The sequence below is a fragment of the Corvus brachyrhynchos genome, unplaced genomic scaffold (assembly GCF_000691975.1).
Source record: "Corvus brachyrhynchos isolate BGI_N302 unplaced genomic scaffold, ASM69197v1 scaffold87, whole genome shotgun sequence".
Lineage (NCBI taxonomy): Eukaryota > Metazoa > Chordata > Aves > Passeriformes > Corvidae > Corvus > Corvus brachyrhynchos.
The window spans coordinates 4,758,218-4,783,327 of NW_008239767.1; the positions used below are offsets into that span (position 1 = coordinate 4,758,218).

Genomic DNA, 25,110 nt, shown 5'->3' on the forward strand with positions numbered 1-25,110 from the left:
ACTCCGGTGCATCGCAGAAGCAACTTTGGCATCAGGAAAGGTGCTGCTGGCTTTGTTGCCTCGCTGGCTTCTTTGCAGAGGGAAACACAGCAGGAGCTGATGGTACCGGCTCACGTTAGCTCGGAGACAAAGGAAGAGAGAGGCTGTTCTGGTCTGACTCCTAACAGGTTTATTGTTAGAAGTTTTGCAACCCGAACAAGCTCAGAAGGGATGGAATGTGATGGGAACCTCCCCTTTGGCTTGTCCTCAGTTTTTATAGAGAGTTTGAAAGCCCCGGTGAAAGGGGAAAACAACCAATGAGTTACAAGGCAGGGGGAGAATACAACTGAGCAAGAACCAACGGGGGAAACCGGTAGGTGGGAGTTATAACAAAGAACCAGCGAACAACCGAGCGACCAAAAATTTTCCCGAACCGGGGGAGGTGGCTTGGATCCGGGCACCGCCCAGGGGGTGCGGCTTAGGCTTCTGAGCCACCCCTCGACCTCTGAGTCTGCCTCTTCGGGAAACTCGATCCAGGGGATGGGCTGGGATTGATTGGCATCTCTCTGCCCCAGCCCCGCAGCGGGCTGGATCATAGCAACACCTATAGAAGCTTTTCTTGTTGCCCTTGACAGCCCTGGCCAGATTCAATTCTATCAGGATTTTAGCTTTCATAATCTGATACCTGGCTGATTGAACAATTTCTTCTGTTCCTCTCAGGCTACCTGTCCTTGCTTCCTGTTTTGTGTTAGAGTTTGTTCAGGAGCAAACTTTTTGTCCATGCAGACCTTCTGGCATTTTTGTCTTGACTTCCTCCTTGTTGGCATGCATCTCTCCTGAGCTTGGAGGAGGTGATTCTTGAATATCAACCAGCTCTCTTGGGCCCCTCTTCTCTCCAAGGCTTTATCCCACAGTGCTCTATCAAGCAGATCCCTGGAGAGGCCAAAGTCTGTTCTCTGGAAGTCTGGGGTAATGACAAGTATTAGCAAGGGAAATTGCTTTGCTCTTCCCCACTCAAAGCTGCATGGCTGAATGAGCATGACAAGGAGAAGCTCACCTGAGCTTCTGGTCCACAGGGAAGGTGTCCTGAGACACTGAGAGAAAGCCACTAGGCTTGTTTCAAGCAAACCTAGAGGGCTGAATCAACCCACCTAGTGTCTCTTCTTTACCAGGATGTTCGAGGTTAGCCTGCTGCCATCAAAGGTAAAGCAGGCACTGAAGTGTGATGAAATGATCAGCAATTATGCCAATATATAAACCTTCTAGTTCTAAATGCCCTGGTCTGTGAAGGATTTTGTACCCTGATTTGGTGTCATTTGGTCTCTCAACCACCCAAGAGAAAAAGCAAAGTGGCATGGGTCCACTTTTGGCTCCCAGTTGCCTACACATATCAAACATCAAGCTGATGCCACTGAGGTGTGAGTGACTCTATTCCTAGGAAAGCAACTAAGAAAAAAATCCAAAAAATCTCCTTGTAGAGGCAACCAACCCTTGTGAAGAGTTAATGGAGAGCTGTTTCTGTAAAAAATAAAGAATGAGTTGTGCCTTCAAATCTCCTCAACTATGGACATGTAAAAATCTCCTCATTTTTCATTTTTCGTATTTATAAGCCTGTTTTGCAGAACTGCCCTTCTTTTATACAGACACTTACCACGGTACATACCCTTCCTTCCTTTGCTGTCATAAATTATCTTGTGGATTTGCTCTGTGAAGTTACTAACCGTGATTTTGCTATTAATCTTGGGTCTAACTTTTTCTAGATTGTGTCTCCTTGCCAATCCATCTTAGGCAAGAAAGACAAAGCTTTGGTCAGGGCTCTTCTCCCCTCAGGGGAGCACCACTCTGCAAAGTGTCTGTAACAATGCACCTTTTAATGATGCTCCCCTTTGGCTTTTACTGGGCTTATTGCAAGGCTTGTACTCCATTTTCCTGTAATAACTCAACTGCCACCAGGTTGGTGCTCCTGACAGTTACATCCTTTCCAAGACTCTTCTGACTTGCCCCATCTGGAGCAGGGAGATGCAAAGCGACTGCCGTGCTCTGGGGAAGTGATAAGGGCTCACCTCTTCAGTGACCTGGAGTATTTCCACTGGGGATACGATCAGCAGCAGCTAGCAGAAGAGCACATGAATTAATGCTCCCTGCAGCTCCCTGGGGTGGTGTTATTCACTCATTTCCCTGCACATCTTTCTGCAGACCTGAGCACATGTATAGTTTGTGCCGTGTTTACCACCTTAACCTCTTCCTTTAGTGGACTGTATCAAAACAGTCAAAGAAAATTCACTCCCTATACTAGATGCTCATACAAATAAGAGAACTCTTCAGCTGAGTGAGTTCAGATGGTAAAATAATTGATGTAACTATACTCAGGATGAATATATGCATGCAGGATGCAGTCAAAATATTTATGCCCTTTACCTCCAAAGCACACAATTCTACCCAATAATCTACAAGAGCATTTTTGCAGGCTCAGCCAGTGGAAAGAACTGATAAAACACTTGAGTGACCCTCATGTATATTTAATCTGGTAGGTAAGGGTGATGGGTGCACACACACACACACAAACGCATATGTACCTTCTTCTATTGCTATATAGCACTTTTGATGTGTTTTAAAATATTAGAGACTATACAAGCACCTCCCTACCTTGCATACTAAAATGGGAGGGGCAAGGAGGAGCAGCATGATAAGACAAAGGCCATGCATGAAAATATAGTATCTGGGATTCTGTTTTATTTTTACAGGTCAGTACCTGATTTTGGTAAAATGTGTTAGGAGGCTAGTGTCCTCCCACACCCAGATGGGCTCAGGCATGCCTGTTTCAGAGATGAAGGCAATGTCTGCAGGGTAGGATGGAATTTAACAGCAGCCACATCAACAACTGAAAGCAGTATTGTGTTGAAAACAGAATAAAGCAAAACAAAACATACTTCTCTGAACAGCAGGACACAGAAATTTAAGAATATCCCTTCCTGGGAACATTTATCTTCCCTTCCCTTCCCTTCCCTTCCCTTCCCTTCCCTTCCCTTCCCTTCATCTAGGCGTCTTGTCCTCATCTAGGAGCCTTGTCCTCATCTTGAAAATTCCAGAATCCACAAGTTTGGCACTAGCAGTCTTTCTCCCCCTTTTTTCCTCTCTCTCCATCACTTTATATAACAATTCATCACCTATATTGCAGGGCATGTTACATCTGGCACGATGATATTTTATATATTGATAAAGCAGGCAAGACCACATAGATATTCCACCCCTTCCTGTTTCCTTAAACATGAGCTCTCAAAAAAACCTTGAAAATTAAAGTGGTGGGCTGAGACTGTAAGACCACCATGGCTGACATAGAAGTGCTGTGACTGACTGAAGTCTGAGTCTCCCTTGCAAGGCCCAGGCACCACCTTCCCCTACTGCATCCTACTAAGCAAGGAAGGTAGTCAGCCACAAGTGAAATCCAGGAACTAAATACTTAGGATAGAACATAATTTTTGCTAGGGAAACTGCACTATGATCTTGAGAGCGTGCTGAAAGAAAAAGATTGAGCCTCTTCCTTTGGACATGGTCAGCAGAGGAATGGCCCTGGTGAGACTACTTTTGCTCGCCTATTCCCTGGTGACCTTGGCAACCCAGGATATGCAGAGAAGGGCAATAGTAGTTCCTGGCTTGTGAATGGTTGCAATTCTTCTCAAGTTTGATAAACCTTAGGGCAAAATTTTCCACTAATAACAGGTGAGTGCATGCAAAGCGGGTAGCCTCCAAAACTAGGGGTGTGGATCCCTCCTACCAAGACTCAGTTGGCAGCTACAGACACAGTGCACAAATTTTAGGGAAGTGCACCCCAGAAAATCTAGAAAAACTGTAGTGCACTTTCTCATGCTTGAAGAGCTGAATCCATTGCAAACAGGGAACAAATTGCTGACATGAAATATTCTTACTTAAGGGAGAAAAAACTTCTCTGACAAGGTAGAGTTGCAATAAATAATTGGTAAAATGTATCTACAGCTCAAACAAACTGAAGTCTTCTGGAGGAGGCTGGTGGGTTGCTTTTCCCATCATGCTGTAACGTTCCCTCTCAGTCTGAGACTATTAACTTCTGACAAGGTGCGAGGCCTGATTTAGACTGATCTGATCTGATGGAGTGACCTATTTCTATTACCCGCTCCCTCGCTCCTCCTGCTGCTCACCTCTCTGATGGCCACTCCAGCTTACTCCCACAGTTCTGCTAGCAGCTTTTCTATTGCAGCTCTTAGAAGAGTAATCATAATGATGAGAACTGGACATAGTTTCTCAGCTCACAGGAATTTTTAAAGCCACTTCTCCTGTCTCACACACCTCACAGGAAACTCTTACACAATCCCTTTTCCTTTCTTCACTTAATATTATGACTCCCATTGTAGCAGAAATGCCCCTCAAACATCTAAAACAATCTGGCTGCACGCTAGTCCACCATTTCTTGACACTTTTCTTCCCTTCTCTCCACCTGGTGCCAGCTGAGGGTTGCTTCTTCTGTGGGATCCCCACCCTGGGAACATGGAGGGACTGTGGGAAGCAGAGCTGGATGGAGGAGTCTCCACTCTTGGCTTGGACTACAGAAGGCTGCACATATTTGGGCAAGTCTTTTTCTAGAGCAACTATGCAGTGTCCTGTCAGGCCCTGAACTTGTCCATTCTGGGACATCTTTTATGACTCACTGGGATAAAAAAGTCAAAAGCTCCAGAATTTGGGGGATTTTGCAAATCTTTTTTTTTTCTTGTGATTAATCTTTTTCTTTTATTTGTTTGTTGGGGTTTTTTTGTCTGCACTCTGCAAGCTATTGCCCTTTTCAAACTGCTTGACAGAACACTGCTTCATGACACAATGTCGACAAGCGAAATATTGAATGGTTAAATGCTATTTTCTAAAACCGTGTGGGACAGCTTACCACCAGGAAATGGACCATGGCCAGAGACACTGGGAGAAAAACCACCACCACATCAAGTCAATGCTGGCACTTGATATAACATTAGGACTTAGGGTTCTAATTGTCTTAAGCCAGGATTTTGTGACCTAAGAGATATAATGAAAAGGTTTAGATTTTTTACAGCTAGTCTTAATACTAGGACAAGCTGAAAGAGCTTCGAGTTTTGCTATTGATTCTGACCTAAAGTGATATTGATATGAATTTTCAATGCTGTGTGTAGATAAAAAGGGTGCAATGATCAGTTCAAATATACTCTATTAGTGCTTGTTCTGGCAATTTTGTATTGCGTAACATGATAAAAGTTGGACAAGACCTTATTTGGTTTCTATGTTTGAAGCTTTAGCAGGTATGTGCTTTTTATGTTCTCATGTCTAATCAGTGCATCCTGGTTTTTTGGATTGGTCTCAGTCACTGCCTAAGGACTGATGGAGCTCAAATGCTGGGACTTCATAGTGCTGTTTTCCCTTCCATTTCTGTACAATCATTGTCATTCTGGAGAGATAAGGTATTGTATATCCAGGAGCATATTTACAGGCCTTTTGTGTTTGCCTTCATGATGATAACAACAAAAGTACTGGTGGTAGCAACAATACAAGCAGTAATAAAAATATAAATGCATGTCCTGAACAGCACCCTATTGTGTCTGTGCTCTAATCTTTGTAAATGCTGATCATCTTTTGTCTTCCTAGAGCTAGAAGATGCTTTACTGTTTCAAGTTTTTCTGCACAGAAACTCTTTTCAAGGTTGAGGCATTGTTGGAAGCTAACAACAGTGGCTTTGAAATATATCATTTAAGCTGGAGAGTGACAAACACCCTACCCAACCCCTGGGAGAGTAGCTGTGCTTTCAATTAATGAGGTAGTTGAAGACATCTCTGGTCCTTTTCCCACTTTGAGCCCAAACGCCAGGGGCAAAATGGTGAGCTTTCCTTGCATATGTGCAAAGATTTCAAGCTCTGTGTCTCTATGCACTTGTAGCTGTTGTCACCTTTCTGGAAAGGTCATTTTGACTTGCATAGTTATTAAATCTTGTCTCCTTTGTGCTACCCAGATCAATCCTAGGCCAATGCATTGACGAAGCAATGTCTGATTCTTTGTAAAATGGAGCATGATGGCAAATATTGTTGGTAGGCAAAGGCAATTTAAGCCTGACTGTATTCTGTTTCCTTTTGAGAGCATGGCATCTCTTGGTGGGAGGGTAGCTGGGTCTCTGTGACCATTTGTTATGATTCAGTTTTAAGGTTCTTAGAAATGCCTCTGCCTGAATTAAGGTGCAAACGAGACCATATGCCAGTGACAATAGTAAGGGTTTTATTTGATGGTAAATATGAGAGAGAGAAAGAGAGAGAGAGAGAAAGAAAGAAGTAGAAAATAGGTGGGGGGGACAGAAAGAGTGACAGGGACAGAATAAGGAAAAGATCACCACTCCGTGGACCCCAAGATGTCCTGTTGATCCTCTCCAGCTGGTCTTCTTGGTGGTGAAGGTCCCCCAGAAGGCACAGAGTCCCACGGGTGTACATGCTCAGGCTAGGCAGGCACGTCCGGCCATGTCCCCCTGGGGTGGGGTCAGTCTCTCACAGCAGACTCTGGGTCTGTTGCACCACGTGCAGCCCTGTGGGGCCAAGCCTCTCATGTGAAAGTCCCGTGGATGTGCCCTGTGGGGTTGGGGGTTCCACAGCTGGGCCAGTTTGTGTAATGGGAGGATGGTTGTTTGTTGCCTCTCACCAGAGGTTACACCATGCACACCAAATCTCCTCCTCCCACCTCGGTTGGGGGGAGTCTGTGTAAACCTGGCTTCTGTGAGCTGTGCTCTCCCCCCACCCCAAACTCAGCCAGGGATAGTTGCAGCAGGTGGCTTTGGCCTTTTGTGGATGCAAACCTTTCCCTCAGCCTGAGGTGACTGACCAATGTGTTTCCCTTTATCTAATCAACAGTTTGACTTTCAGTCCAAAGTCCCACTCTTCAGGGAGGCTTCTTCAGTTGTAGCTTCTTTATAATGAGCAAAACTTTATATCAGTGTTAGAGGCATGAACTGTTTTCAGTCTCTGACACCAGTATGCCTGTTAGTACCACGAAGAGCAGCAAAGTTGGAGTACAGCTGCACCAGTAATGAAACTACCTGGTTCAGTGGCACCAAACAGAGGCAGACAGAGAAGTATCACTTAGTGATTTTTCCTTGTGTGGTAGCAATCAACTCTGCATCTACCCCAAAAGATGCCTCAACTTGAAAAGCTCATTTGCTTCATAACCATGGCTGTGTCTTCTGCACTACTTTCTTTACAATACACACTTCAAAAAGGTTTCTGAAAAGAGACCCTACGTAGCACCTCTGAATGTTATATTCAGAGCATATGCTCAAAGAGAATTCTTATAAACTCTTCTTTGTGTAGCACTTAGATAATGGGTATGCCCAAAATTCTAAATATAGGGTAATTGTCACATGCACGTGGAAGAATTCTTCCATGAGATACATTACAGATTTATGATGCACAACTCATTAGGTTTTGTTATCTGATTCACCAAGTTGTCAGTGAAGACAGATTGCCAAACAGGAAAAGAGGCAAATAAAATTCACTCAATTTATTTGGAAGGATCCATTCTTTCCATAGGACATTGTTTTGGGAGAAGTCTGCTTTAAATCAGACTTAATAATATCTTTCAATATGCAGTTGGTTAATGCCACAGTTTGATTTGATGGTACTTGGTTGTCCTTATCAAATGGTATTTATTTTATCAAAGCAAAGGAAACAGAAACTTGTCCAGAAATTGGAAGCCTTGCTCATTAATCTAATGAGAGCTGTTTTTTCTTCCCATTTCACTTTCATGCCTTTTGGGGACAAGAAGGCCGTTCATTTTATCATCGTTGTCCATACAGCTATCCCACACTGCAGAATCCATGATGACTGCATTTTAAAAAAAAGTCTCCCCAGGGACTGTAATTATTCATCTTTCAGGAGACACAAGATCTATAATACACAAGTGCTGCAGACAAGAACTAGTTTACAGGTTTATCTCATGACTGAAAGTATAATCCATCTTCCCTGGCATGATTTAGGAGGTGCTGCATAAGAAAAGAAAGAAAGTGGGTCAACCCCATTTCAACTTGTATTCCCCTGTTCACATAGATCTTATTCTTTTAATTTCTCATTGAAGAGAATTAGCACTTGAGTGAGCAGAAGAAATGGGCCCTATTTCCTGTATCCTGCAGCACACCCTGTAGCCATTAGGGTTGTGCCTGCACCAGGTTTGGACTCCCTGCAAGCTTTCTTGCCTCAGCAGAGACCCAGCCTGGCATCTGCTCTGTTATGAGAAAGCGGAACAAGGAAGCTCTGCTTCTGGTGGAGATAGTGGCTTGGGATCTGGAAACCTTGACAGCTTCATGAGGTAAGAATCAAGCTAGTAATCGAGAACTTGAGTGTATTAATGGAATTTTCCTAATGTTTACATGGTAGGTCTAAGCCTCTGAAGAAGAATTCAAAAATTTCCCATGTTTCCTCTAATGAATGATACCTTAAGACACTTTCTTGTGTCTCATCCTTCCTCTTTTGCCCACAAGTCAGTCATTTCCCACTATCACCGCAGAATAGCCCGCTACAACTCCTTTCCCAGGAAAGTTTATTCTGAAGATGGGACTTCAGGTAGTTTAAGCTTCTTGGAATGCAATTTAGCATCTAAAGACATTAAAGACACAAGACTGCCATATGTTCATGCATCTGTTTGGAAGTCCAGGTTGGGTGTTCAAAAGAAAACATGAATGAACATGGCTCCAAACTGAGAATTCGTGTGCAGAATAATACGTTGTGTGTGACCATGTTGCCTCCTTAGAACTTACTTTTTCACCTTCATCCCCACATATTTCTAATTTCCATGTATGCTAAAATCGCCATTGGAAACAACCCATTCCTCTGTGTTTGTTCTCCCCACACCCTACAATAACCATCTGTTATTTCTAAAGGGTAAACATAGCTTGTCTTTTTCATTGCGACATAAAATGTTACTCAACAACCCTAAAATATTTGCATCTTCTATAAAAATCTTGGCCAAATCTACTTTCTGTGGTCTTCCACACAGCCTTGCCTGCTCGGAGGGCACCAAGTGCTAAAAAACCTACTAAAGGATTGTTAACAGAGAGAGCACAGGGTACATCTAGCACTGGGTACATTAGGAAGCAGACATCAGTCCTGAGTGTTCACATTGCAAAGTATTTCAAATACCAGAGTAAGACAGGAACAGCTAAACTGTGCTCCAGACATCTAAATTTAAGGATTTACGTTTCTTCTGATGCAGCAGATGACATTATCGATTCTGAAAGCAACAGAAGGAGCGTACCACTCTGCCTTGCTTTTGCCGTTAGCGATTAAATCAGCTCTGCTGGGTCTTTGCAGATAAAAAACCCCAAAAAACTCTTAACAAACCAGTTAAAAATTCAACAGTGGTCTTAATGGGCCTAAATCTAACCACCTCAATTTTAGCTGCGGTTTGTAAATACCTCTAAAATATACTAAGATGGGTGGAAACCCTAAATCTAGGGTTCTTTGAACATATAAATCCAAATATTATTGTTGCTCCATGAGGCTGTCTGTGATTTTGTTAGGCAGAATTACTGATTTTAGTAAGGAGCCATCCTTTGAAATCAATATCATAGTCTGGGCAATATTTAGGAAAAACATCCTTATCTCTAATATTTATACTCATTCGATTATGACCATCTGAAGTGAACTAAGTTAAAAACAAGTCTTATTTATTTTTTACCATTTCGCATCAATGAGTGAGCTGGCTGATTTATATGATCGTTGGTATCATCATAGTGGCTAGGAGAACTTGCTTACAACTGCCTTAACTTTCCTGGCTCCTGTGCACTTCTGTGCAGACACTGGAAGGCTGCAGACACTGCAAGAAAACAATCATAGGCAAAAAAAAATCCCAATAAATTAATTAGATGGTTTTCGTAAGTCCCAAGTCTTGCAACACAAAGAAATAACCCACAACTAAATGAAATTTTGGGCTTCACCTGCTCAGACCACATCCATTAAATAATATATAGGTCCTCCAAAACCTTATTTATTTATTGCAAAAGCATTTTAGGTTTTCAGCTCACCTTCATTTTCATGCAATTTTAGGATGGTAAACTGAAAAAAAGGAATTGATTTGTCTGGACTTTGCCACTTCTCTGTACCTGCCTCCCATGTTACTATAGTTTCTCTCTGACACTTGCCCTTCTGTGACATTTTTCTGGGAAGCTGACCACTGTGCTTCAATTTATTAAGCCCTCCACATGAAGATATCAATTGCCTCCTGGAACAGGAGATTTGTTATATGTCTTTGGGAGACAGGCATTTTCAAGAAAATTTTCTGAGTGAGGAACGCCACTTGCTGTTAGCTCTTTAGAAAGGAGGACACTATCACCCTTCCTTTCATCAAAATTTTTCAGAGGCAGAAATACTGACATTTCTGTCAAAATGGTCGCTCACCAAGAGGTGAAGAGGCAGTTTTAGAAGTTGCATGTACAACAGTTGTGCCCCAGCTTTTCAGAGCAGAAGAAGTCTCTTGAAGGGGAAAAGCATATATACATGACTCTGTGACTCTGATACTTTGTGGATTTCTCTGTGAGATTTGCTTGAAGAGCTGATGAAGCCCAGACTCCCAGACCCCAGGGGCATGCTCACTGGTTTCTACATTCTATCACTTGTTTGCATGAAGGAAAACAGCACACTTAGGCTTACCAATGTTTTTAAAGAACTGAACTGGGGTGTTTGGGATATTATTAGAGGACTAGATACTAATTCATATACAAGTGTGCTCTTGATGCTAATCTGTTAGTGCTAAGAGGGTCCAATCATTGCAGGGCTCAAAAAATGCATTCAGATTACTGTAAATTATAAAACATAATTTTTAAAAGAATATTGTAGTGGTTTAGTTTGAAAAACCCATTACTTACTTAGTTCTCCTTAACTAAAACCCAAGCTGTGCTAAACCACGACAAATATACATTTTAAAATTGACTCTAACAGGACACTTCCATTTCTGGGCACCAGGACACAGAATGAGGAATTGATGAGCAGAAAGGAGACAGAAGGTCAGTAACAAGACAAAATGATGGGACACTGCATCTGGAGAACTTGTATTCCAGATATGGAGTCATATAAAAGCTTAAATATAAAGAGAGAAAGCTGAGACAGAAAATGCCCTGGCAGACATTAACTTGTGAAGCCACAAGGCTGCTTGTGCCAACACTCCGGGTCTCACTCCTTTAGAACCCTTTGCACACAAATCCTACCTCATGGCTGCCTCCACTGTCACTTTACTGCCCTGATCTCTTCTGAGAACATCCCCAGGATGTCTGGCAAAGATCCTGTCTGTGCAGGGTATTGGTCAGCTGCTGATTTCCCCACTCCTGTGCAGCTTGCAATCAAATCTAAAGAGAAATCAAGGTTGTTATAATGAATGATATTGGGAAGACAACAAAAGTAAATTGTAATAAACCCATGCTTAGTGCCCAATGCCAAAAGTTTCTTCCCATAGCATGTTCCTACAGCATTAAGCAAGATAGTGCCTGGGATGAGGACAGGATATTCTGCTAAGGAGGCTGTGATAGTGAGCAGCAGCTGAGAGAGGCTTGTCCTGAATGTCAGGTGAGGTGAAACCCCTGGAGAAGCAACAGGAAGGAAACTTTGTTCCTTCTTGGCAGCAATGTAGTATGGCAGAGACCATGAGCACAGAGTGGACAGCACCACAGGGCAGAAGAAGTATCTGGGTGGACAACAAGGACTGCCTGTAGCAGGAAGCAAAGATTTGCACTTGGAGAAGATAGCAAACTTTCCTAAGAATCTAGAGAGGGCAATAAGGAATTCATAGACTTTGAGAAAAAAAAAAGAAAGTTGCTGGACAGAAAAAAAGTGAAAAGTGAGGAAACTTCTATTAACCATTTTTTCTTTCAAGCCTTTTATTTTAATTTGTCTCACCCATCAGCATCTTGGTTTGTTCGGCTGCTCTTTCTTGTTGTGGTTCATTTCGGGGTGTTGTTTTATTTATTTGTGCGCATCTGTATAATAAAGCATGGCTTTGGATCTTGGATACCTTTCTTCTCTATTAATATGCTTGCTTAAAAGAAAATAAGAGGTGGGTCCTTCTGAAAATGTCAGCTATTTTGTTGGGCCAACCTAATGGTACAACTGATAGAACCAAAAATAAAGCCAAACCAAACCGGCTTCGCAAGGCCATACATCAAAGAGCACGTAGTAACCGATGAGTAAAGCTTTTCAGCAACTTGCCACTATGAGTTAACCCAGTAATATACCAAATCTCAAAATACCCACCATTTCACAGGCTGTTGGATCTGCTTTAAACAGCAGATAACCGGGGAAAAAAGTAAGATGGGATGAGGTGTCCATTCACGCATTCTTGGAAGGGATCAGGCTGTGGGTATTAAGTCAAAGGCCATATGTATGATGGTACAGTGAAAGTGCTTTTTTAAGACAAAATATGGGCTGAGATACCTTGCTGACCACCCATTTGTGGTTAAGTGAAAGGACATACATCACTGGAAAATATTAATAGCTAGTCTTCAGGGAAAAACAGTGGAATACAGTCAGCATTAATCACATCCCTGACTCTATCTCAGGAGCCAAGAAGAGGTCATTTTTTTTCCATCAGGAACATCTTGGTACTTAAAAGAAAAAATGCATTCACACTTAAAGGTTTCTGTGGTGTAACCATAGAGATGTGTTAATGTAATAATCACACACAGCCATGTAGGGGCTTGTGCTGCTTTGTGCAAAGGGGGTTAGCAAAGTCCAACCTTTCTCTACACAAATGCACCCTTTTATAAGTAAAGATAAGGAAATACGTAAGTTTTACAAAAGCAAAGGTTTTATTAAAATTTAATAAGCTTAGTTCCCCTAATTGTTTTCTTTGTGGTCTAAAATTTTGACAGAATCTCCACATGGTGCAAATCAGTGCACCCAGGGTAGCTCTGGGGATTTGCTCCTGCTAAGAAACCAGTCCATCACTTCCTCAAGGCTCTGACATTTTGAGGACCATGTTACGACACAGAACAGAAATTCTGAAATGCCAGAGCAATCCCACTTTATCACCACATGATCCTGCTGAGTAAAATAACAAAGCTCAGTTTCTCTGTGCAGTGTACATTTCAGCATGCGAGTTTATTTTTCTGCAATGACAGTTTTCTTCCTCTAATTTTGCCAGGAATTACTATGGGCCTGCATACTCCTCAGGTGATACTGGCTCATCAAACTGATTTGTTACAGCTTCTGGACAGAATCAAAATTCATTACACTAATCAGGTTCTTTGATAATTCTGTAGAGTACAGCACTCAGGTGTGGTGTGGAACCACAAATACAAACATTCTTAGTGCCCAGTAGCTTTAAAATCTGGTGAGATCTCTTATTGGACAGTTCATCATCTCTGCTGATGTGTGCACACTTACTGTTAACATTGTACTGAGCCATACTGAGCAGGCAGAGTACAACCCACCAGAATGTGCTGTTTTCCCTATTTCTAAGAAGTGAGCCCACCTCTGTGGGAATCCATCCCCAGCACAGTACGAAGACATCTGGCAGTTAACAGCAAAGCCACAAATCATCTCTAAACTCACCTAAACAAAGCCACAGATTATCTAATTTATTGCTGGTGACAGTCCTGCTTTGAGTTGCTGTAGGTAGCCCCTAGCAGCCCTCTAGCAGTCAACAGGAAAAAAAAAATTCCTACTGGACTTGAAATGAATCAAGGGTATTTGGGGAGAGGGGTGGGAGTAGCTTAAGATTTTAAAAATTACACAAACATTTCCAATTTGACCAGGAATTTGTCCCCTCTGATATTGAAAACATGTTTCATTTTCAGCTTGCTGATGCATTCAAAAGCATTATTTCTTTAAAAAGTGAGAAGATAATTGCCTGCCTGAGAATGAAAATGTATTGTGATACCTTTAGCTGGTTTCCATTCTGCATATCTTCAATACTCCTTTGAGTTTGTGATTGCTGATATACATGATGTACTGTAACAAAATGTTATCTAGTTTTTGTGCTACTGAAAGGGTTGTTAGCTGTTTCCTTCCTGAACTGTGGCACCACAATATACATATTGTACTCATTGGCAGGCAATTCTCTGACTGCTTCCATCTTCCATCTTACTATTGGCAGAGCTGCATTTCAGCACTGCACAGACGTGCACTGATGGGTACTGAGCTCTACATCTGGACCTGTCCAGCAAAGGGCAGCAAGGCTCATGAGAGGTCTAGAAAATATGTCTTTTGAGGAACAGCTGAGTGAGCTGGGGTTGTTTAATTTCAAGTAGAAGAGGCTCGGGGGGACCTCACTGCTCTCTGCAACTCCCTGAAAGGAGGTTTTTGGAGCTGGTCTCTTCTGCCATGTCTGCAGTGACAGGACTAGTGGGAATGGCCTTAAACTGAGAAGGAGAGGTTCAGATTAGACATTAGAAAAATATTTTTCACTCTTAGGGTGGTCAGGCATTGGAATAGGTTGCCCAGGGTGGTGGTGGAGTTGCCATCCCTGGAGGTGTTCGAGAGCCATCTGGATCTGGCACTGGGAAATGTGGTTTAGGGGTTACAGTGGCAGTGCTGGGTGGACGGTTGGACCAGACGATCCCAAAGGTCTCTTCCTGCCTTGATGATTCTATGATTCTATGTGTGCAAGACTGCACTTCTACATGGTTCCAACTTGCTTGCCCTGGCAGTTGCTGCAACATGGCTCTGAAGCTTGCTTGCTTATCCATTAGGGTTGCCAAATGAGGAAAATGTGGACAATTTTGCAGAAACCAAGAACATACCCTACACAGGGGTCTGCCCGGTTAATCCTCTAATCCGTATTACTATGTTCCCTCCAGAAACTCCATTTAACAAAAATAGCTGTCATAAAAGGTAGGGAACAGTCAGAGCTCTGACTGAGCTGCAGCTGAACATGCTCCCAGCAGTTAGGCACAATAAGGAAAATCCTCTTGAGTGCTCAAGCAGGGAATTAATTATTTCCAAGCTGTATTTTCACAAAAGTGTTTGGGCTTCTGCTAGTGGCACCTGAAGGACTGAAAAACAGAGAACTTGCTTCAGACATAGACATATTTGGGAACTTTGTACAGTCACATTGTTTCAAGACAACTGTTTGACAAATGAGAGCACAGTGAGTGCTAAACAAAGGTGATCTGTTCAAATAATGTCACAGCCTGAAAGAAAATACCACTATCAGAACTAGTCAAGTGTGCGTCCATCACAACTAATAGCTGGTGTCAGTCCCCCCTGAGCGACAAGCGCTGTGCTCTGGGGCAGGCGGAGCAGAGCACCAGCCCAGCAGGGCTGTGGTGGCAGCACACCAGCTGGGACCCTCCAGCTGGCTGGGGGCTGCAGCGGCCCCAGGGCTGCGCACAGGGAGCCACAGGAGCAGGGCTGGGCTTCCCTGAGAAGGACTCAGAGTGCTGGTAAGGAGGCAGATAAAGCATCCTGGAAAATATAGGTCACAAGCCAATGCTAAACTAACATGAGGAACCAGTTCGTTTACTGCTTGACAGCTGTATTGGGTGGGGCTGGGGAAATACGAATCCACGGGTCTCTGAAGAACTCACACTGCTGCTGTCCACAACAGCATGGATGGTATCAACAAACATGCGAGTATTAATGGCGCTGTAACTCTGCTGATTTTCATTTAAAACCCCCAAAACTATCAATCAAACAAACAAAATCAAAGGTAAAACCTCAGCTAAAAAAGGCCCAGTGGAGAACTGAGAATGTCCCTCCTTTTCTTGGTTTAAATCATGCCCAGTTCAAGTTATATGAACCCATGTACCTTGAATCTGTAAGGTCTTTGTTGTGGTTACCAGGAAAATAGAAAGAAATTTCTGTGCTGGTGATTCCTTTTTCAATTATGAAGTAAAGGATAAATGACTATAAAATACGAGTGACTTGTACAGACAATATGTGATATCTTTTCTCTTTGTCCTGACTACTGCCCCTGTAATCATATAAGTCATTTAGAAGAGACTGGACTAGCCTTTATAATTCCCCTTCAAGGCACTTAGAAAGGATGGGAATTCATTCTGTTTCATTTGCAGACAAACTTTGCAATTCTGAAGTTTCCTACCCCAGTAAATCAGATTTAGGAGGTAAAACAACCATAGGGGGAATGTGAGTCTGATGGAGGAAGAAGACTGATTAGGTTATTGGTGTGTCCACAGTAATAATCACGTTTAAACTGGATCTGGAACCTGGCAATGCCCTTAACAGGCTTCCTTGATCAGACCCTCTAGAAAGAAAGTGGAAGGAAGGGAAAAAGGTGAATCTGAAGAAGGAACATGGTAGAAATAATGTAGAGCAAGGAATATGGGAAGAAAATGCTACACCAAAAAGCCAGCAATGAGCTGCACGTTTTCCCACATAGCAGGGATTAGTCAATCCAGTTGGTGGTTTGTTCTTACACCTTTCTTAACTGCACTGGGTGCCTGTTCAGTGTAATACAAAACGAGATGTGTTTCTGTATTTTAGGTGAGTTTTTTAAGTTCAAACCACCTTTAAAGTGCATTAGCAATCCGGTAACAGCTGACGAAGAGGAAAGGCTGGGTACAGTTCTTCCTCCCCAATACACCCAGCCTTCTGTGCCACACTCTCTGCCCCCAAAAAAGACATGGTAAGAAAGAGGCATTCTAATCTTTACAGACCATTCACTTCAATGGGCTTTGGATTGCTTGAGCCCTACACTTCTGTATTCTAAAGAAACCAAGAGAAAGCTCATGAAGATCAGAGGCAGCTGAATGTCTTTATGTATAAAATAACTTGAAAGGTAGGGCTTAACCCAGCAAAAGAGAGAAAAATTCACAGTTCACCTACTCTATCCAGTCATAGATCTGTAATTTTGACACTTGTGATAAAACGAAAAGAAAAAATGTTAAAATTACATGGGGAAGGGAGGAGGGCCATGAGTCTAAACTAAAAGCCTGAAAAAAATAATTTCAGGACTTCAATTGTCCCTACAGATTTCCTCTAAAGACTGACAGCATGTGGCACTATCTTACTCTAATTTTCTCCAAAGGGAAAATGTGACACTGTATTAACATTGAATTAATCAGAGGAGCCAAATATATCTGTATGCACAACATATCTGTATCTCCCTATCTCAGAAAACTTTCTACCCCAACTGAGCACCAGCTGGAAGAGAAATTCTTGCAATGGAGCCCTTTCTGTTTAATCCCTTAATCTTCTCAACAGTAGGGATTCTCTCTTAAACCCGACTGGAAAGTAACATCTGCACTGTTGAAAGAGAGAAAGCACCAGAAGGCAAGCCACGGAGGTCTCAGCTCCCTCTCTCCCACTCAGTAGTTTTCTATTGAAGATGCCTGTTTAAGGACAGTTTACATTTAATGGCAATGACACAGATCAGGCAGAATCCCAGAGGCTGAAATATTTTCTATTTCTTAGCAGTTACGGCTCCCCATTCTTATGCTGTGGAAAGGGCAGGAGAACTTTAAATGACAAGGAGACCATAGAGATGGATTAACCCGCAGAGAGGGATTAACCTGCAGAGAAGGATTAACCTGTAAGTGTTGTTATTCCCTGAAAGTTACTACCTTTCCTCCCTTCAACCATCCCTTCTTATTATTCATAGTTAGTATTTTGACAGCTTAGACCCCAGTGATGTTCCTGTCTGTAACATGTCCTGACTGCCAGTCCTGGGGCTTTATTACGGGTTTCAATGTCTCTTCTAGATTTGAGGTTAAGCGACATAGTAGCACAGATTAGTTGAGGGGCTGCCTCCCAAATGCTAGGTCCCGATTTCATGGGTCTCCTGGTTAACCCAGCCTTACAAAATCCCATGAAGAGTCAGACCCAGCACTCACAGTCTGGTTATGTCTTCTTACAATCTAACAGAAAGGGCAAAACAACCCTCTCTAGTATTAGAGAATTAAATGTACAATATGTATTAATGTATAGAACTCCTATGTATTAATGTCTTCAAAATCTCGAACCACTCTGAACTCAGGTGACCAGATGGGTCACTAATGTCACTCACTTCATTCTGTTCTCTCTTTGTCTTGTTTCTTCTCTGCCCCTTTGCAAAAAGGAGACGTGATGGTAGCTAGCCTTATGCTGTTAGACTGGCCTGCTTCTGAAACAGCACTCACAGCCAATTAAAGCAAACTTTTTACCAATGGCCAAGAAAATTCTCACAGAAATTCTTCATGCTTACTTTTTTAGTAACCCTTCAAGTTTATAATAGTAATCACTTGCTCTGGAGAACAGAGCCATGCCATATCTTAGGTTAAAAGCTACTTTTTGGAAGAAATACTGAGTTTTGAGTCCAAATCAGGCATGTGCTGAAAAAGGCAGGTGCACAGTGATAAGAATGCACCTTTTTGGTCTTCCATCTGAAGTCTGTAATTTATCATAGGTTGTATTGGATTTTCTGTGGCTTCTGGTGAGGATTAAACATAAAGAATGCTCTAGTTTAGCTATCTGGGCTCAGAATGTGTGACTTGTTTTATGGTTGCGGAAAAATTGGTGTGCGGGTCCAGAGCTTCCTTCAGTCTCGGCTGGAAGCTTCTGGCTCCTCACCAGGGTGAGACCTGCCCAGGAACCAGTGAGTTATTAAGCTGTGACACCACAGAAAAGGTCCCCAGGTGAGACATTTAGATGGCACTGCAGTGGTGGTCCAGAAAGATATTCAAGGGACTGGGGACCTAAGTTTACAAGCAGCCCTGAAGCCCTGTGAGCATATGTAGGGCATCATCCCTGCGGGTATTCTCTTTATTCAAGTGATGCTGATAATAGCAAACACCTCCCCTACTGAACACACCACACTTTCCAGGTTGTGTGTGTCCAAAACAGACTAGAGACCTGAGGCAGACCTTCTGATCTCCTGTCTCTTCCAGCTGGATCCATCACACAGAAGACACAAGACTATCCCAGATTCTCATAGAATCAGGTCTTAATAAAACATATAACTAATAACTTAGGTAAATTATTTCAATGGGGAAAATTTAGGTGGAGTGACTGAAAAAGATGAACTAGAAAGGCTGGTAAACAACCTTCCTTCTATCCACTGGGTCCTGGAAAGGTAGGCACATTCCTCCAGTCCTTGTTCAACTTTCAGTGCCTTCCTGAGCCAAAAATACCCCACTAAGGCTTGGCAGTAAGCCTGCCTCCATGACAGGCCTCCTTCTTCTCTCGCATGCTTCTCAGTCTGTTCCTTGCTTGCTGCCCCTTTTGCCCACTGCCCACCCCACCCTTAATTTGGGAAAGCTTTACCATGCCCACCTTTTCTTAGGGAAAAAGAAATCATCCTCCCTTCACCTTCTCCACCAAGGTTTTGGCTTGACCCAGAATGCAGCAGGGAGGACCTTCTTATTCTCATAACCTCTGCAACATGATGTACAATACATAATAAGGTATAGTCTGCTGGTTTTATGTCTGCAGTGATTCTGGTGGGGCCCTTTAGAAAGCCAGGGTTAATGCAATGGCCCATGAGTAACAGAGTGCAATTAGTGAAGGCTCCTGGAAGCATACAAAGCAGGAAAATCGATCTTTGCACACCTTGGCCTTACCCTGGAAAGAAGTGGTTTATGATCATGGTGCTGTTTGACCTGTCAGCATCATGGCAGTATATTACAAAGGCTGCTGCTGTTCCTCCCTGGATCTGCACTGGAAACAAAAGTGGATTAAGGGGCAGAGGGCACTGGGCTGCCTCCTCAGCTATCCAAATTCAAAAAGAGATATATTGCATGGCCAACAAGAGCTTGTAATGTAACAGCTTAGTACTGTTGTTGACACACCAGCCCAGTATTAATCCCCATGCTGTTGCAATCAGAAGGTCAGGTGCCTCCCTTCACTGTATCTTAACCAGGAGGCTGGCTCAGTGGTGAGCACTGATTTGTGGTCAGCATCTTTTCATTTCTGCCCTGACCCAGATTCTGCTCCAAACCAGCATGACACTGCAGGCATCAGAGGACATTTGCTCTATTGCTGGCAGCTAGGTGCAAGAATATCCAGGGAGAGGTGGAGTGGACGTGTTGCAAAAAGACTAGTCTCAAAACCAGATACCTTTACCTGGGAAATCCTAAAATGCCACTGTATAATCAGATGATGCCATGGATGTGCAATACACTGCCCTTAGGAGCCAAGAGCTCCACTTTGTGAGAGCTTTAGTGGAATAGCAGTCGGGTGGTGATGTAATCACACGCACCCCTCTGCACCTCTTGCTTCCAGTCCTCTTGATCCCATTGCTTTGAATTGCAGATTCAGGCTCAGCATATAAAAGAACATACGGTGAAAACATGTTTCTTTCTCTTTCTTTCTTTCTTTCTTTCTTTCTTTCTTTCTTTCTTTCTTTCTTTCTCTCTCTCTCTCTTTCTTTCTTTCTTTCTTTCTCTCTCTCTCTCTCTTTATTCTCTCTCTTTCTCTCTTTCTTTCTCTCTTTCTTTTTCTTTCTCTTATCAAAATCTCTGCAAGTGTGCTGAGAAGGGGCGGGAGGGTGTCTGCTGCAGATTATTACTGAGACCACTTGTGACACTTTCTCATTAGCCCGTGTAATGGGAAGCCAATCTGCTGCTCAGGAAGCAGCACTGCAAATTATTTTCAGCCACAGATGATGCAGCCTGGCTTTGAACTGCTTAGGCCTTGTTGTAACAGAAGCACCAGCAATACTCATTTAATGTGCATTGACCTTTCCCTGACCTGGGAGACAGACACAGGCTCCTGCTCTGGCCTTTTTCTATCACCATGCCTTTTTCTGTAAAGATTTCTGCTTGGCAGGCTACCAGGAGGAAAATACTAAATTCTGTCTGCAACAAGGTGCAAAGTTTATTTGGCTTCAGTACAGCTGGGGGAGAGAAACAATCTCATTTATCTTTCCCCTCCTGTAGCCATGCTGAGGACACATGGCAACTTTTGAACCTTAAAGGACAGTGATATGGAGTGAGGACAAAGGAGTAATCTGGACAAAGGGTGCCCCTAGGGCATTAAAAAAAACTATTCCCCTCACCTTCTGTTGCTGCAGTAAGCTCACACCACTTGTCACCCAGCAGGAGATCTGTATCAAACAGGATGAAACTGGGGATGACAGGAAGTCCCTGAATGTAGACAAATCCATCAAGTTTCATGCTTTGGATGTGAAACTCTGAACCACTGCCTGCTCCTAAAATGATACTGCTTTCATATGCAGTTGTAAAGGCCCAAGTTTTTTGTTTTCTGTGACAGCAGAAGAGAGACTGGGGATGATGCCCTGACCCCAAAGTTTGACATATGACACAGTAGGAGGCCAGCACAGCCATAGGACCCATTGCACCAAAATTTGAGCACAAACAACACAGTCATAAGTGAGGAGAAGGGGAAACATGAGACAGATGTGGAAGGGCATGAAGAAAATACCTCTTCCTTGAAAATCAACCAGAGCTCAAGGGAAGAGATCAGGAAGAAGGAGAATGCAAGATACGAGACTACTGCTTGGTCAAAAGCATAAGACTTCATACTTGAGTTGGATGAGCCTTTACTGACAACACTACACAACCATCACAAGTGCCCGAGTGGGTCAACCACACCTCAAGACTTGATCACAGAATCACAGAATCGTTAGGGTTGGAAGGAACCTCTGGAGATCATCCAATCCAACATCCCTGCCAAGGCAGGGTCACCTTGAGCAGGCTACACTGGAACACATCCAGGTAGGTTTGGAATATCTTCAGGGAGGGAGATCTACAACCTTCCTGGGCAGCCTGTTCCAGGGCTTTGCCACTCTCAATGTAAAAAAGTTCTTCCTCATGTTGAGGTGGAACTTCTTGTGTTTTAGTTTATAGCCACTGCTCCTTGTCCTGTCATTGGGCACCTCTGAAAAGAGTTTGGCACCTTCCTTCTGACACCCGCCTTTGAGATGTTTGTACGTATTGATGAGGGTCCCTCTCAGTCTTCTCTTCTCCAGACTAAACAGGCTCAGCTCCCTCAGGCTCTCCTCATGAGAGAGATGCTTCAGACCCCAAATCACCTTTGTGGTCCCTGCTGGACTCTCTCCAGTAGCTCCTTGTCTCTCTTGTGCTGAGAAGCCCAGAACTGGACACAGCACTCCATATGTGACCTCACTAGGGCTGAGTAGAGGGGCAGGATCACCTTCCTCAGCCTGCTGGCCACACTCTTCCTGATGCACGCCAGGATCCCACTGGCCCTTCTGGCTGCAAGGACACACTGCCAGCTCATGGTCAACTTGTCATCCCCCAAGACTTCCATGTCCTTCTCCACAGAGCTGCTCTCCGGCAGGTCAGTCCGCAGCCTGTACTGGTATTTGGGGTTATTCCTCCCCACATGCAGGATCCTACACTTGCCCTTGTTGGACCTCACTGGGTTGCTCCCCGCTCAACTCTCCAGCCTATCAAGGTCCCATTGAATGGCAGCACACACTTTGGGTGTACACTTAATGCTGTGCTTTTATATCATCTGCCACCAGAAGGCAATTTTTGTTCTGCTTATTCCCACTCCATCTTGTTTTCTGCCTCCTTGCTCTACAGATTACTCTGAATGCTGAGAAAAACATAGTGCAGCTTCAGTTGCCTCATTGGAGGAAGGTCTTTATATTTCCTTCTTGGCCTTTCTTGCTTCTCTGGTTTATGGATTGCTGACATACTCATGTGGCCTTTGTTTTGATCTCTGCACTATATGCCAGGGCTTGATAGAACTCATCCAAGGAGCAAATGGACATTTGTCAGAAATATTTATGCAAAGACAGAGTAGTGATGTCTCAGAGAGCCTGCCCTGGATGCAAAAGGGTTGTGTCACATTGAACTGTTCTGACATCAGTTGTCACCTTGGCCAGTCATGCAAGTAAATGTTGGACTGGTGCCCACTTCAAAGGAGCTGTGCTGAAAGATCTCACTTTTCCAAAGTGCTGGCTGATTAACAGCAGGGCTGTGAATTGTTCCTCTAACTTGTTTGCACAAACTGTGAGGTTTAGAAGGGGTAAAGGTTCCATTCCAGCTATTTATCCTGTGTAGAATCAGAAACCCAAAAAGATACAGCTAAATTAATTTCTGGCAATAGAGGAGTTTAAACAAATTGCAGAGTCACGGGACAAAGCTTTGCTGCATAGAAAGGCCAAGAGGGAACAATACTAGAGCCAATTGCAATTATCTGCTAACCCTGGTACTTCTAAAGCTCACCTCTCGTTGCTATTGCTGGCTGCTTATTTTTTACAGCAATCTGGAATGTTTACATCGAATTAATAAAACCCAAACATTTGTGCCATTGACTTCTGGGCTTGGTAATTCTGACATTTCTGGTATTTCTTTTCCAGTGTGCAGAAAGCACTCCCTCCTCCCCCTCCTCCAGTTCTGTAAAGGCTCCAAGTAGCTCGGTGTAATCTCTGCCCTTTGTTCCAAGATCCCCTCATGGGTCCTTGCCCCGATTTGGGATCAATCTGAATATATCCTCTGACAAAATGACTATACCCCATCTCAGCACACTCCTGCTCCACGTCCTGCTAAGTTGATTATAGAGCTAATTGGACACAAGGAACAGAGCAATTTAACTTCCCTGGAAGATGAACAGCACTTAAATGCCCTGAGCCATTGAGAGTAGCTCTATGCAGGAGCTAATTTTTCCACCTCACTTAGCACGGGCAGCTTTCATGCACTGGAAGTTTTAGGGCAATACTTCTCATCAGAAAAGAAACCAAGTGTTTGGAAGCACACTGCATCAGCCCAGGACATTAATTTCCTCATTCTCTAATCTGTGTTGAGGTGTGTCCCAAATGGCCCTTTTCCCCACTGGGAAACATAAGAGCCAGCAGCATTACAGCTCCTAGGAAAAATGATGCAGAGGATGGAGTAAGCCTGCTGCTGTTCACTGAAGAGAGCTGAGGGAAATGGGACGGGAATGGGGAAAAAAAAAAAAAAAAAAAAAAAAAAAGGAAGACTGAGCATTTGGAGAAAATTAAGCAGAGTAACAGAGGAAGAAAGGCAGACAAGAGGAGAGAGGCCTCGCCTTTGCTGGAGTTGCTCCTTCCTGGACACGTAAAGCTATGGCACTGAACAACTTTGGGAAAAGCATTCTGGTCACCTGGCAAGAGGCTGCTGAAAAAGAGAGCAGAAGACTGCTCCTGATATCCCTGTAGTTTTGAAAGCTTTCAAAGGAATTGTTTCTTCCAGGTATTCATCAGTGCTGGTTTCCCATGGATAAGATAAGGAGGGGACCCTTTTAAAAGGTTTTAGCCACTTGAAGGTCACTTCAAACAACATGCTGAAAACAATGACAGAGGCAAACATTTCAGCCTCACCTATGCTCCAGCAGAAAGAACAGAAACCTTGTTGTTTTCCTGGTGAAAATAAGAGAGCCCATATATCCAGACATCTCAGACTATAATGTGGTTTAAACCCCATCACACACCTAAGCCCTGTTCACAGCCATCCTTCCATGGTGGGTGTGGGGCCCTGTGCTAGGGACGCACAAGCACTGCCCTAGGAAATGCAACCTGTTGTGCGACAGCATGTCACCCCCTTTCCCAAACAAAAAGCAGCTGGGAGAAAACATCTACCCCTAAATGTAGATTTATTAACACTCAGCACCAGGAAAGTCAAGGTCAAGGGTTAAAGCTTGCCTTTATCCATCACCTCTTGATATGACCTTGGTGGGGCTTTCTGCAAAGGGCAGGGACAGTTGACGCCATAATGAGCTGTTCTTCCCAGGAGACCCAGCACGATGAAACAGTACAGAACATCCACTTTCATGTATCAGTGCAAGAATACAGGTTTGATTGGTAATAGGTTTCCCATTAAAAATACATGGGAACTTACCTCAGAGAGACAGAGAGTAGATCCCACAGGATAAAGTCTTTTCAGCCAGCTTTTAATGAAGACAATTATATCCATGTATTTGAGGATTTCCTTCTTCATTCTTCTCTAAAGAAAACAGGCTGATTTCATGGGGCAAAACTAGAATGAAAAATAAATTCACAACTGTTGTTCTTTAAGTGGGTCAATTACATTTCGAAATCTGAATGACTGTGGTTTTAATACAACTAAGATGGTCCACAATAGTATTAGCTCACATGAATGTGTAATAACTACTTTTCAGAATGAAATGGTTTTTAAATTCTGAGGAAATTATTAGTTTCTAAAGAAACAAGAAAACTACAACTTGGGTGGTCACTGAGACCATTCATTTTAATGAGTTAGCCAATATATTG

At 43.2% G+C, this 25,110-nt stretch overlaps 1 long non-coding RNA gene across 1 annotated transcript in view; it reads left to right on the forward strand.

Annotated features, from left to right (window-relative positions):
• Window positions 1-25,110, forward strand: part of LOC108448805 — a 78,187-nt gene that overhangs the window by 48,242 nt on the left and 4,835 nt on the right. The gene's annotated exons all lie outside the window — the stretch shown is intronic.